The sequence below is a fragment of the Heterocephalus glaber genome, unplaced genomic scaffold (assembly GCF_053883595.1).
Source record: "Heterocephalus glaber isolate CG9 unplaced genomic scaffold, H.glaber_assembly_v1.0 deba00001497, whole genome shotgun sequence".
Taxonomy (NCBI): Eukaryota; Metazoa; Chordata; class Mammalia; order Rodentia; family Bathyergidae; genus Heterocephalus; species Heterocephalus glaber.
In genome coordinates this window covers 27,403,415-27,415,421 of record NW_028258320.1, presented here as the reverse complement: position 1 = coordinate 27,415,421, position 12,007 = coordinate 27,403,415, and the positions used below count along the sequence as shown (strand labels likewise).

At 44.5% G+C, this 12,007-nt stretch overlaps 1 protein-coding gene across 4 annotated transcripts in view; it reads right to left on the bottom strand.

Moving 5' to 3' along the window:
- Slc16a9 (solute carrier family 16 member 9) overlaps positions 1-12,007 on the bottom strand; it is a 78,771-nt gene that overhangs the window by 61,216 nt on the left and 5,548 nt on the right. Inside the window, exon 1 of one of the 4 annotated variants that reach the window (XM_087184814.1) lies at positions 3,411-3,772. The exons of 1 other annotated variant lie outside the window; for it this stretch is intronic. The gene's annotated coding sequence lies outside the window, so the exon portion shown is untranslated. Of the gene's footprint in view, positions 1-767; positions 919-3,410; positions 3,773-12,007 lie in introns of those variants that run through there. 2 more of the 4 variants (XM_004858285.4, XM_021239116.2) reach the window with 2 other exon arrangements.

The window sequence follows — 12,007 nt, the reverse complement described above, 5'->3', positions numbered from 1 at the left end:
TTTTAAGGAATATGAAGACCTGGAAATATGCCCTATCATTGAATGTGTGGTGTGAAATTAATCAGAATCATGAGGACACAAAGAAAAAAGAAATAGAAGAATACTCCTCCTACACGTGCCAGGCCCAATTTCTACTATTAATATGTTACCATGTATAATCCCTTTATCATGTGATATCATTGAATTATTATTCAAAACACAGGCTCTGAAGGTAGCCTGCTTGGGCCTAAATTCTGGTCTGACCATTTACCTAATTGAGTGACCTTATTGAAAATTGAATCTAAAATCAAAATAATGCCTCACTAGATAACATACTGTAAGTCACTCCCTTGATATAGCATGTTAAATAAACATTAACAATTACTCTTATTATTAACAATTGGAACAAAATAGTAGAAAGTGGCTTTACTCTTTCCCGGCCCAGAAAGTGGAGCTATTTTCCTATCTAAACTTTGAATCACATTAAGAGTTATTATACCACAAGATTACAGATTTAGAGCAAAAACAATGTTGAATTTGAAGAAAGCATTGAAGATTATTTGGAACATTTTAGTCTTACAGTAATACTGATAAGAATCAAACATCATTGAAATTTTATCACTTATTTTAGGGGAAAACTTAACAAACTGAACTTAATGGGAAAAAAGTATAGTTAAGAATACTGAGCTTGCTGATACAAACATAATAATCTTCAATCCAATGTTAATTTCTTACTACGATTTGTCACGTCCTCCCTCCTCTAGCCCCATCCCACCTCCCAGACTTACTTTAAATTCCAGATTCCAGCTACTGCTCCACACTGTTCTGCTTCCTTTGAACACACCAGACATCCATACCTCTGTGCCAGTCTCTTGTTCTAGCAGGCCACCTTTCCTTCAGGGGATTCCCTTCCCTTTTCAAGTCCCAGCTGAAATGCTGCAAACCCCCCACCCCCACCCCCGCAGAACTCTTCTCATTTCTGAACCTTGAATGAACCTCCCTCCCCTTTTCTCTGTCATTCAGCAGCGCGCTATTGATGTTGCTTTCCTATGGTTCCAGTGAAACTGTCTTGTATTATTGATATTTGGAAGGATGCCTATCTTTCCCACTAAACACTCTGAAGGAAAGGACCATGCCTTCTTTCCTTCAACTCAGTTTTCTTAATTTTGTTTTTGAAGTACTGGGGACTGAACCCAAGGTCTTCGCACTGAGCTAAATCTCCAGTCCTTATTTACTTTTATTTTGAGACAGGATCTTTTTAAGCTGCTAAGCTGCCCAGTCTGGGCTGAAACTTGCAATCCTCCTGCCTCTACCTCCCAGAGCCCTGTCCTTCCCTTCCCTTCCCCCACCACTTTCCTCCCCTCCACCCCTCTTTCCTCTTTTTTTATTTTGTACTGGAACCATACCTAGGGCTACTTTGCTACTGAGCTACATCTCCAGCCCCTTTTCATGTTTATTTTAAGTTGCTCAGGATGGCCTCAAACTTGTGACTCTCCTTCCCTCTGGCTTTTGAATAGGTGGGATTACGAATTTAATGTTTGTAGTTCAATCCCTTATCCACAGAGAATAATGTAGTTTCTATAGAGAACTGCCCAAAGAAAACAAAACATCAGCTATCTCAAAATGTATGCACTTTTGTAATCTTGAATTAAAACTGAAGTCACTAGGTGATTTCTTTTCCTGGAAGGCTACAGTTTCTCAAGGAAGACATTGTTTCAGTTCATCTTCCTACAGGCTTTCTGAATGCAACTCCATTCTGTGAAGGAAGGTCAAGCGAGATCTCAGTGTAGAAAAAGACTGCACAAAACACAAATTCAAGAGAATGGGGTGTGGAAGTAAAACCTGAAGATCTGACAACATCTGACTAATTGTCATCATCCAGCTCTAGTTTCATGGCTAGATCCACCCCTGAAGTACTGCAATTTGTCCCGATAAAAGGATTCAGACATATTCACACTATCATCATCACCATCAGCTTTCAGAGTCAGCGTCAGAAGCCAGCAAAGATTTCCTATGGTCCTGATGATATATGTCACCAATACCTTTTGCTCACCCCACCCCCATACTCGTCCAATAGACATGATGAGACCCTGGTCCCACTCACCTACAGCCAAAAGGGAGAACCAACCAGGAGGATCTTTGGATGTGGGATATGCGGACAGTATGACTTGTTGTAGAATTTCAGGTTAAACAAATTTATTATCTAATTTTTACTTCCAAGAACCTGGGGGGGGGGCTTGTTTCTGGTAATGATATGGGTGCTAAACCTATATTTAATTATTATTTAAAAGTGACTAAAATCATGTAATGAATTCTGCCTTTCCACTCTCTTCTCTCACAATCTTCTCTCCCTTCCTCAGTCATCTGCCTATACTAGTCTGAACAAGTTCTAAGAGGATGCTACTCTGCTCGAAGGTAGGGGTGGAGAGTGAGAATCCACCCTCAATCTAAACTATACACTGTAATTCAAGATTTAAAAAAATACACCCAAACATTGGCCCAGCAAATGGGTCCCCCAAAATGTTGTATTAAGTAACATACAATACAATGTATTTAGGGTTAATGCTGACTGAACTTCCAGGATCGTTTGTGCTGGACGGATTTGGCATCCTAAGAATAAAGCAATGCTTGCTTCCGACAGCCACGTTTTAAAACAGTTATCAGCTGTCTCGCAAGCCAGCCTCTGGGTGCTGCTTAAACCACGGAAGGGTACCCAGGGCGAGCCAGAGATGGAAAATAAGCATCAAGTCCTCCCAAGTTCCGCTCAGGGTCCAGAAGGCCAAGGTGCCTGGGCCTCCTGCAGTCAAGGCAACCTACACGCCTGCGCTCACCCGGGTTGACCTGGTGGTGCTGAATGAACCTGGCGCCACCGGGCAGAATCTGTCCTGCCCCCTCGTGCCGCTTTTTTTTCCGGCTCAGATGCACCAGGGATGCCCCAACAATTCTCACTTGAGCACCTGCGTGCGCCCGTACCTGGTTGGAGAGCCAGGGCCTCTCGGGTACATGGAACCCCACCTGGGTCGCATAGCTCCTCGGTTTTCCCATCAGCAACCCCTGAAGCTGTGTCAGGAACCCGGAGACAGCTCTCCACCCTGAGCCTCATCTGAGGCCACTTTCCCCACCACCGCCACCCCATTAGGATTCCCCTTCTTTTTCTTTCCACTCCACGCAAAATGCAGTCCTCAGATTCCCGGGAAATTCTGCCTATCGCGGAGAAAAACTCCATTAAAAAGGAGAGCGTGGAGGGGTGGGCGCAAGCCGCCAGCCTGCACCCCAAACAAGAAACTGGTTACGAGCTGCTTGGCCTCGAGTGTCAGCGCAGCAGTTGCCTCTTTGCTCCGCTCGGACCCAGAGGAGGGATTTCTCGGCTCCAGGAAGCTGGGCAGCAGGGTGGCCGCCGACCTCGGGACCCTCCCACGGGCTCCAGTTACCTGCGTGCCGGAGGTTCCGGGCGCAGCACAGGGCGCAGTGCCCCGCGCGGGCCGGGCCGGGCGGATGGACCGGCGACCGTGGCCGCCGCTCTCGCCTGCAGTCCGGCCCCGCGTATTTATCCCGGGCCGGACCGGCCCCGCCGCGGTATTGGGCAATCGGTCCCGCTAGGCGCTGCCCCGCGGGCCGCCGCCCTTCGCCCTGGCCGAGCCCCGCGGCGGCGGTGGCCACATGGAGCTAGGGAGCCTGCCCCTCCTCGGGGCTCCACCCTCTCTTTCTCTGTCTTCCTCCTCCCCGGGAAGTTTGTTTTCCCTCCTCGTCTCTCTGCTTTGCGGGGCACCTTGGCCAGTCTGAACCGGTTGTGACTGAGCGGGTGGCTGGGGGAAGGAGGAGGAGATGGAGGCGGAAAAGCGGGCGGTAGGGGCGCTGCGCCTGCTTTCGCCGCTGCTGGACTGGCGGGCTGGGCCAGCGGGAGGGATGGCGCAGCCCGGCCGCGGGGGAGGTGGGCACCCCGGCCCGGCACCCTCTCAGTGAGCGCGCACGAGTGTCCCCAGGTGCCCACCGCGCGCGGGAGCCCAGCCCGTCAGGGACCGCGCTCCTCTGTGGGGGGCCCAGGTCTGGAAATGAATGCAAGTTCCTCTGGTCTCCGTGGCTCCCAGGGCCACCGGGCCCCCTCCTGGCCGGAGCTGTATACCCAGCTGGCAGCGATCCCGGAGAAATGGGCCCCAGAACTTTGTGAAGTCAGTGCTCCTGGGCCGTGGAGAGCGAGGGTGCCAAGTGCTGTGCTTTGTGATAGCTCTGCGGGAAAGGAGGGCGTCCCGAGGCGCACAGCGCGCCGAGCGGGAGGGAGCGGGGCAGCATCTGCGGCCGGCCGGCCTGTCCCCCCGTGAACTGTGCAGACAGCGCTGACTCTGGCTGAACGGAACACTTAAGGGTGTGTGGCATTCCCCAGTCAGCCGTAGCAGCCTGGAGACAGTCCCTAGGTACCGGTGGTTCACACCCCGTGGGAATAGATAGGCACTTTTAGGCCGTGTTGTGTATGCCGACATTCTTCTGGGAAGCGGCTCATACCTTCTACTGGCTTCTCAAGGGACTAGGACCATCCATCGCCTTGACTAGAAATCCCATTACACACTTAAAGCCGGAGGTTTTAAGACAAAAGACTACATCGTGCCAAGGGTTCCTTTCAGAAATCCAGATTAAACTGCCTAAACTTCCGGAACCCATTTTCCAACCTATAACCTCAGGAGATTCCCAGAGTCATGATTGCCTCATGGAAGCGGTGTGAGACACCTGGCCACACCTGCGTTTTCTTACATTACTGCACTGATAAGGTGGAGATCATGCTCTCTGGCCTGCACTCCTTTCTCTTCGGCTGATTTTCAGCTTATGGGGAAGAGAATGACCAGTGCAGTACTTAGTCAAAAGTTTGGGTAGAGGAACTATGGATGAGTTTCCCCCTTGCTGTTTCTGCTTTCTGTCCTTTCTGGAGGGTGTTGCCTCTATAATATCTGAAAGGAAGAAAGAAGAGAAAAAATACTAGACAACAGTGAAGATGGGGGGAAAGTAGTCCCATAAGTAGTTTCTAAAAAGAAAAAAAGTGGAGCAGTGACGCTCTGGACACCATGAAAGCTCATTTCTGAAGAGGAGGGGACCTGATAGGGCTGTTTGTTGCCCTCTGCTTTTTACCTGGGCTGTGATTACTCGGGTGTGTCCAATTTGTGATGATGGTGGAGCTACGCCCTGGCCGTTTGTGTGCTTTCTCCAGATCCTTGCATAGAAGATGTTATAGAAAGCTTTTTCTTTGATTAGAATGGATCCTTCAGAGCACATGCTATTTTGGTTGTGAATTAGACTAATGTACAGGAAATTACATTTTCAGAACAAGCAAATCCTGCTTGAAAAATATTTCTGCACCACCAACTAGTTTCTGAAATTTTGCTACATGCCTGTTCTTACCTGCACCAAATTTCCCCAGATTTCTTTTGGGATGTGGGTGTACAAACTTTTGGCTTTCCTGGGCAGCACTGAGAAAACAGGAATTTTCTTGGGCCACATATAAAACAAACTTTCTTTATTTTTAGTATTTTAACTTATTAAATAATTTCACAAAATAACACAAGCCCAAGTTTAATAAGTAAACAGGAAAACTTACATGTCTGCCTAATAAAAACCTGTTTATAGACAAGCATACCTGTAGCAGGTTGCAATACTATTATTGCCACGTTTACTCACCAAGTCACACCAGCACTTGTGACATCTGATACACACTTCACTTGTCATCTACACAATCCAGGCTCACACACCTTGAAATGGAGACAAGCCAGGTGCAGTGCTGCACACCTGTAATCCCAGCATTCTAGGAGGGTGAGACAGGAGGGTGGCAAGTCCTATGAGGGCAAGTTAGCAAGATCTTGTCTCTCAATGAAAGGGCTCGGGATGTAGTTCAGCACAAAGGCCCTGGGTTTAATCTCCAGAACCAAAAAAGAAAAGAAAAGGCTCTAAAAATCACAGGATAATGTTTAAGGTTTTATATGTGGCCTGAAGGGCAAGAGTTGAACATATGTGTCTTAGAGGGAATAAATAAGCAGCAGGGCAAGTCCACACCTGCCAACTCAGAACCAAAAATGAGCTTTTCTGTCTCTACACACAGGCAAGATCCCAGCTTTGTTGTAAGGACCTCAGCATGCCAGGGTGTGAAAACTCAAACAGCTGCAGGGCCAGACTTGTTCAATGATGAAGTAGAAGGCCCTCTGGAGACCTTAGAGAGTAGGAACCTACCTCTGGTGGGGGATGGCCAATGGGCTCAGGGAAGTTTTGGTGGGCGGCAGTGTGAAAACTGCCCCTTCCCTTGGGAAAGTCCCTGTTCAGTCTTGGGGCTGCAGGGCCCCAGAGATATGCAAGAATACTCAGGGATCTAGTCCTACCCTTACCCTGCCACTGGACAATGGAACCCGACCCAAAGAAGCTGGATAAGGAACACCCTGACCCCATTACACTAAAGCTGGGGAGAACAGATATCTTGATAGAAAACACAATCCCCTGCCCTGTGCTCAGAGATTGTACATCCACTGACTTGGAGATGCAAGAGTCCTGGCAGGGTGAGGCTCACTGAGAGAAATCCCACTAGCTTTCCTGCTCTGTGTGCCCCTTGGGTCTGTCTCCAGGCCCAGACATACATGTAGTTTCAATGAGAGAGAGAGAGAGAGAGACAGAGAAAAAGAGTATTTAAATAAACCTGCTTCAGGAAAAATGGAACCTGATGCAAAGCTTTTAAAGAAAGTTGGTATGGAAGTGATGCTCTGAATGGGGTTCATTCTTTGCTTTGTATGATGATGGGATGATGATGATGATGATGATGTTGATGACGACGATGATGATGATGATGATGATGAAGATGAACTTTGTACTTGTAAAATATTCTAAATTTCCCCCCTCCCGGAACTGTTAGCTTCCTCAGTCCTTTAGAGAATGAGTTGGGGAAATTAACCTTAATCTGCTCCTAAGTCTGAGTGAAGAAGCAGAAGCTGAGAGAAGAGAGGAAAGCGGCAGTGACCAGCGGTGATGTATCTGACCAGTGCCTGAATCACAGTGGTCTAGCAGGGCCACACTACCTGACCAGGCTTTCCTCTCTGCCATGCATATGAGTGTGAGTGTGTGTGCACACATGCATGTGTGTTCCTGGGGGTTGAACCAAGAGCCTTCCCACACATCCCCAGGCATTTCTTTAATTTTTAAATTTTGAGGCAGTCTCACTAAGTTACTGAATTGCCTGAGATGAGTTCCAATTTGTGATCCTCCTGCCTCAGCTTCCCATAGTGCTGGGATTACAAAGGCGCAACCAAGCCCAGCTTCCTTCCTTACTGATAACAGTGCAGGTTTCTCCTTCCTCTCCTCTCCCCTCCCTTCCCTTCTCCTCCCCACCTTTCCTTTTCTTTTCTGTTCTCCCTAGTACTGGGGATTGAACTCAGGGGTTCACACATGCTATGCAAGCACTCTACCACTGAGCTGCCTCCAGATTCTTTGGGGTTTTTTGTTTGTTTGTTTGCTTGTTTGCTTATTTAGAGACTCACTTAAATTGCTCAGGCTAGCCTTGAACTTGGGATCCTCCTGCCTCAGCCTCTGGAGTAACAGATTACAAGTGTGTACCACCACACCAGGCTAGATTTCTTTTATTTCTCACAGATTGTTCTTCTGTTTTTCATGAAAGACAACATAGCTACAAAAAACACTTCAACTTGAAATAAAAATAACTAAAGAAAATAGATTTTAGGGTTTTATTGTAATTAGTTCAAAGATCTATAAATTACTCAACTCCTTTTCATTCTCTCACACTCTAAGATAAAAGATCAGAAAATAACAAAAGTAGATCAATCATCCTGTCTTACATCTGTAGAGCTTTTGTTTAAAAGGATAAATTTTCAGATGTTCAAATAACCTTAAAGATATACTATATCATATTTTGACTTTCAACGCTCCAGAATATCTTTTCATCTTTTCTTCCCTTCCTCTTTCACTATACTATCTCAAATAATTTTTTAATTTTAGGGGAAGAGGAAAAGACAAGAGAAGTAAATACTATTCTTGGAGAGTTCACAGATCGTCAAACAGTATGCTGTCTCATTTACCCTCACAGTAATCTCATGTGGTTCGGTGCTGTTATCTTCCACTTATGGATGAGGAACTGGTTTAGGAAAAGTTACATCAGTCGCTGACTCACTCCATTGGCCAGTGAAGAAGTGAGCCTAGCTCTTCCTGCGCTGCCTTAGCAGAGTGAGTCAGGCTGGTGGAAGCTGACGCTGAGGACCTGTAGCTCACGTACATGAACTCAGCTGAGGCTTCCAGAGAAACCTGGGAAGGAGATGCTGTCCTTATCATCTCTGTTTTGCCAGTGATGGAAACAAACCAGAGAGAAGCCAGATCATTTGCCCCTGTGAATGAGAGGTGAGGGTAGGCTTTGAATCCAAGTGGCCTCACTTCAGAAAAGGTTCCCTGAAACATCCATAATCCAGTGCCCTCAAGTGAGTTGAAAGCAGAAACAGAACATTACAGTGGACAGGGCTGATCTCTTGTGTTTGTGTGGTTATGTATGTGTACATAAATACACACTTTCCACTTCACACCCTTCTGACTTGTACTAAATGTGTCAAACCCATGACCAAAACAACACATGCCCTCGTGTGCATCAGCCTCCAGAGCACCCCACATATCTACATGTGAAGCTCCTGACACTCACACACTTACTTACCAGGCTAATGTGCTTATTTTCTATCCTTTTCTTAGGAGACATGGTCTGGCTCCTGATTCTCCTGCCTGCTGGGATTACAAACATAGGCCACCATGCTTAGCTTTATGGTCTGAACACAGAAAAACTCTACCCCTCTGAGAGCAGATATAAGGCTGTACATTCATCATTGTTCCCTACAGCCCAGCAGCTGGAACAGAATAGAAATTTGCTGAGAGATCCTTTATTGAATGAAAGGAAGAATGAATGAATGACCATATGAGCAAATAAATGAATGCACACCGAAACTGTTATTGTTTTGCTGCAACAGGACATTGAAATTTCTCAGTTGCTTTACTCTGCCCAGACTAAATTTAATTTAGTTGTTTAATGCCATAGAGTAAGTGCTACTAGATTTACTCCTTCTACAGAAGGGGAACTAAGTCTTCACAAAATTAAGTATGCTGCCCAAGTCAGAGGGTACCAAAGCAGCAAAGGCAGGAGGTAAACAGAGGCAGTGTGAGTCCAGGGTCCACACTTGTTCCATGTGGTCACTACTGTACTTGTTCGCAGCTCTACCTCAGGTCCATGCTTGGCACATAGTAGGTTCTTTTCAGTGTACTGAAGGAGGGGAGGAGACAATTCCTTCATGAGTCCAGGATAATTCAAAGCCTTTTGTTATATTTTTAATTCACCCATGAAAGCATATATATTACATATCTGCTTTCATGATCTACGATGTAATCATGTTAGGTAACAGATTAGGAAAGAAGAGTTTATTCCCAGAGACAAGTTGTCAGTGTTCAAATATACCAATGGATCCAATTTCTTCTTGTGAAAATAAAAGGTGGAGTACATGAATATTATTTGGAAATAAACATAAGACCTGTGAATTGAATTTTTTAAATAAAATAATGCCAGTTTTCTAAAAAATGTGCCTCTACCTTTGTATCTGACTTAGATGTATTACACAAGAGTTTAGACAGCTCCAAATAATTTTTCAGTTCAAAAAGTTAAGTTTTAGCCTTTCTCTCCTCTTTTATTACATGATGTAAGAGAAAGGGTATGACTGCTGCTCTACATACAGGGGCCACACAATCACAAATTTGTGGCTAGTTCAAAGACTACTGCATGGTTTTGGCAAGTAAAAGCTTCTTATTTAGAAAATGTGGTCATCTTAGATCTGTTCAACATACTGCAATTTTTATTTCTTGAGTATGATTTAGAAGATGGTAGGTAACTCATGAAACTGAAAGTTATAAGAAAAAATATACCCTTGAGGGGAAAAATGTAAAGTCAAGCTGTTCCATAGCAGTTTGAATACAGGCGGAAATTGATACAGACAGAGCTGATCTAAAACGATAAATGAATGATCCCCCATCCATCCCAGAAGACAATTTCCTCATCTCCATCTCTAAAGCTACCATATTGTAGTGCATCTCAAACTTTTCCATCACAGTACTTAGTATTTTATGATTCCAAATGGTAGGCAAAACAGCCCTCTGTAGACATGAGCTATATTTGAAGTCCTGTACATTGTTTTAAAGATGCCTATGAATCCTGCCTTCTACTCCATATACATATTTGTTTTACAATAATAATAATGTTTAATATTAATAATGTCCCTTTGGTTTAATACTTTAATTATTTACATATTTATTGTTACTACTTACTACTAATAATTTAATATAATAATAAAAATAACTCAAGATTTTTAAGCAACTCCTAGGCACAGTGTCAGAGTCTAGACAGGAAACAAAATTTATTCCAAATAGTTAAGCAAAGGAAATGTAAGGGGAAAAATGTCTATTTATGGAGATAAGGTCAGGGTTAAAAGACTAGGCAAGGGGCACCCAAAGACTAAGGATGGTGGAGGCTATTACAGCCCGTAAGGTGTAAGTGACAAAAGGAAGACTTAGTGTTCCTGGCACTTGGGAGAAGAGTACCTACAGAAGAGGGACCACCTGAAGGGACCTGGGATGGGGAAGACATGTCATTTTATGGCTAGAGATGAGATGCCAAGATGGAGGTGTAGAGAATACCTCTCTCTCTCTCTCTCTCTCTCTCTCTCCCTCTCTCTCTCTCCTCCCACATCTCTTAATGATGCCACCATTAGTGAAACCCAAGCAGAAATCAGGATTGAGTGAATCCAGGGATTGCTGTCCACAAAGGGTCAGCCTCCCAGGCAGAGGGACAAAGAAGGCCACATACTGGACTGGGGTGAGGGGGTTGGAAAATGAGGACTGACCAGAACCACCAAGAGCTGAAGTGCTTTGCTTGTATTATACCCTTATGTTTTTGTAGCAACAACCTTGTGAGATAGATACTATTTCCCCATTTTACTGATGAAAAACCAGGAGTGTAGAGTTTAAACCTAGACACTCTCCAACTCTGTCTTCTGTGCTCTTTCCCACCCCTCTATTTAATCAAGATCTATTAAAATAAAATGTTTCATTTAATTAAATTATTTTAAAAATATTTAGGTAGTAACATAGATGTCCTGTCTGTCCCATGTCTTTGTGTTTATCATCACCTCTATTCTGATGTCTGTCTTAATTTCATCAGCAATTCACCCAATGGTGAGCCTCATGAATTTTATGATGGTATTATTATTAGCCTCAACTTGTAACCTTTTCCTAAATTCTGTAGATGTGTCCTATCTGTTGTCTATAACATAAACTCTATGCATGAACTACAAATTATACTGTCCATTGTTATTTATTCATTTATCAAGAATTATTCATTTATTTTGTGCCAAGTCATATGAAAACAAAGAAGCATGCAACGTAGGAGTTAATAATGATCCACATGGATGAACTACCTAATATAGTGCTAAGAAAGCACAGAATCAGAAACACAGTCACTTAGGTACAAAGGGAGGGATTCCAAGAAAGAAAGAAGAGCATTTGCAAAGTCTTCATGGCTTGAAAGGCTACCATGGTATGCTAGGAAGTGATAATTTGCAATAGATAATTCCAAATGATTAAAGGACAGAGTATTTATGAGAAGTGGGAGGTAAACAGATATAGAAACTTAATCTACAAAGAACAGCTCCTGTCTCTTGACAGGATTGCATAAATTGAAAAATTTGGGAGGACTGGAGTCCATGTAGAGATCTCATTGTCAGGGACTACAAAGCCTTTTTGAGAATTCATGTCTGATTATTTTAACTGCATGCTTGCAGGATTTGCCTCAAAATTCAGAGTCCCAGAAGAAAGAATACTACTGACCTGGCTTGGGCCATGAAATGACCCCTAAAGAAGGGAAAGAGGACACTTGGAGAGCATTCCTCCGGGGAGAGCTAATTCGGCAAAAGCAAATCGGGATGCTGACTAGCCAAAACACAAAAAAATGTCCTCTCTTGTAGTTTAGATC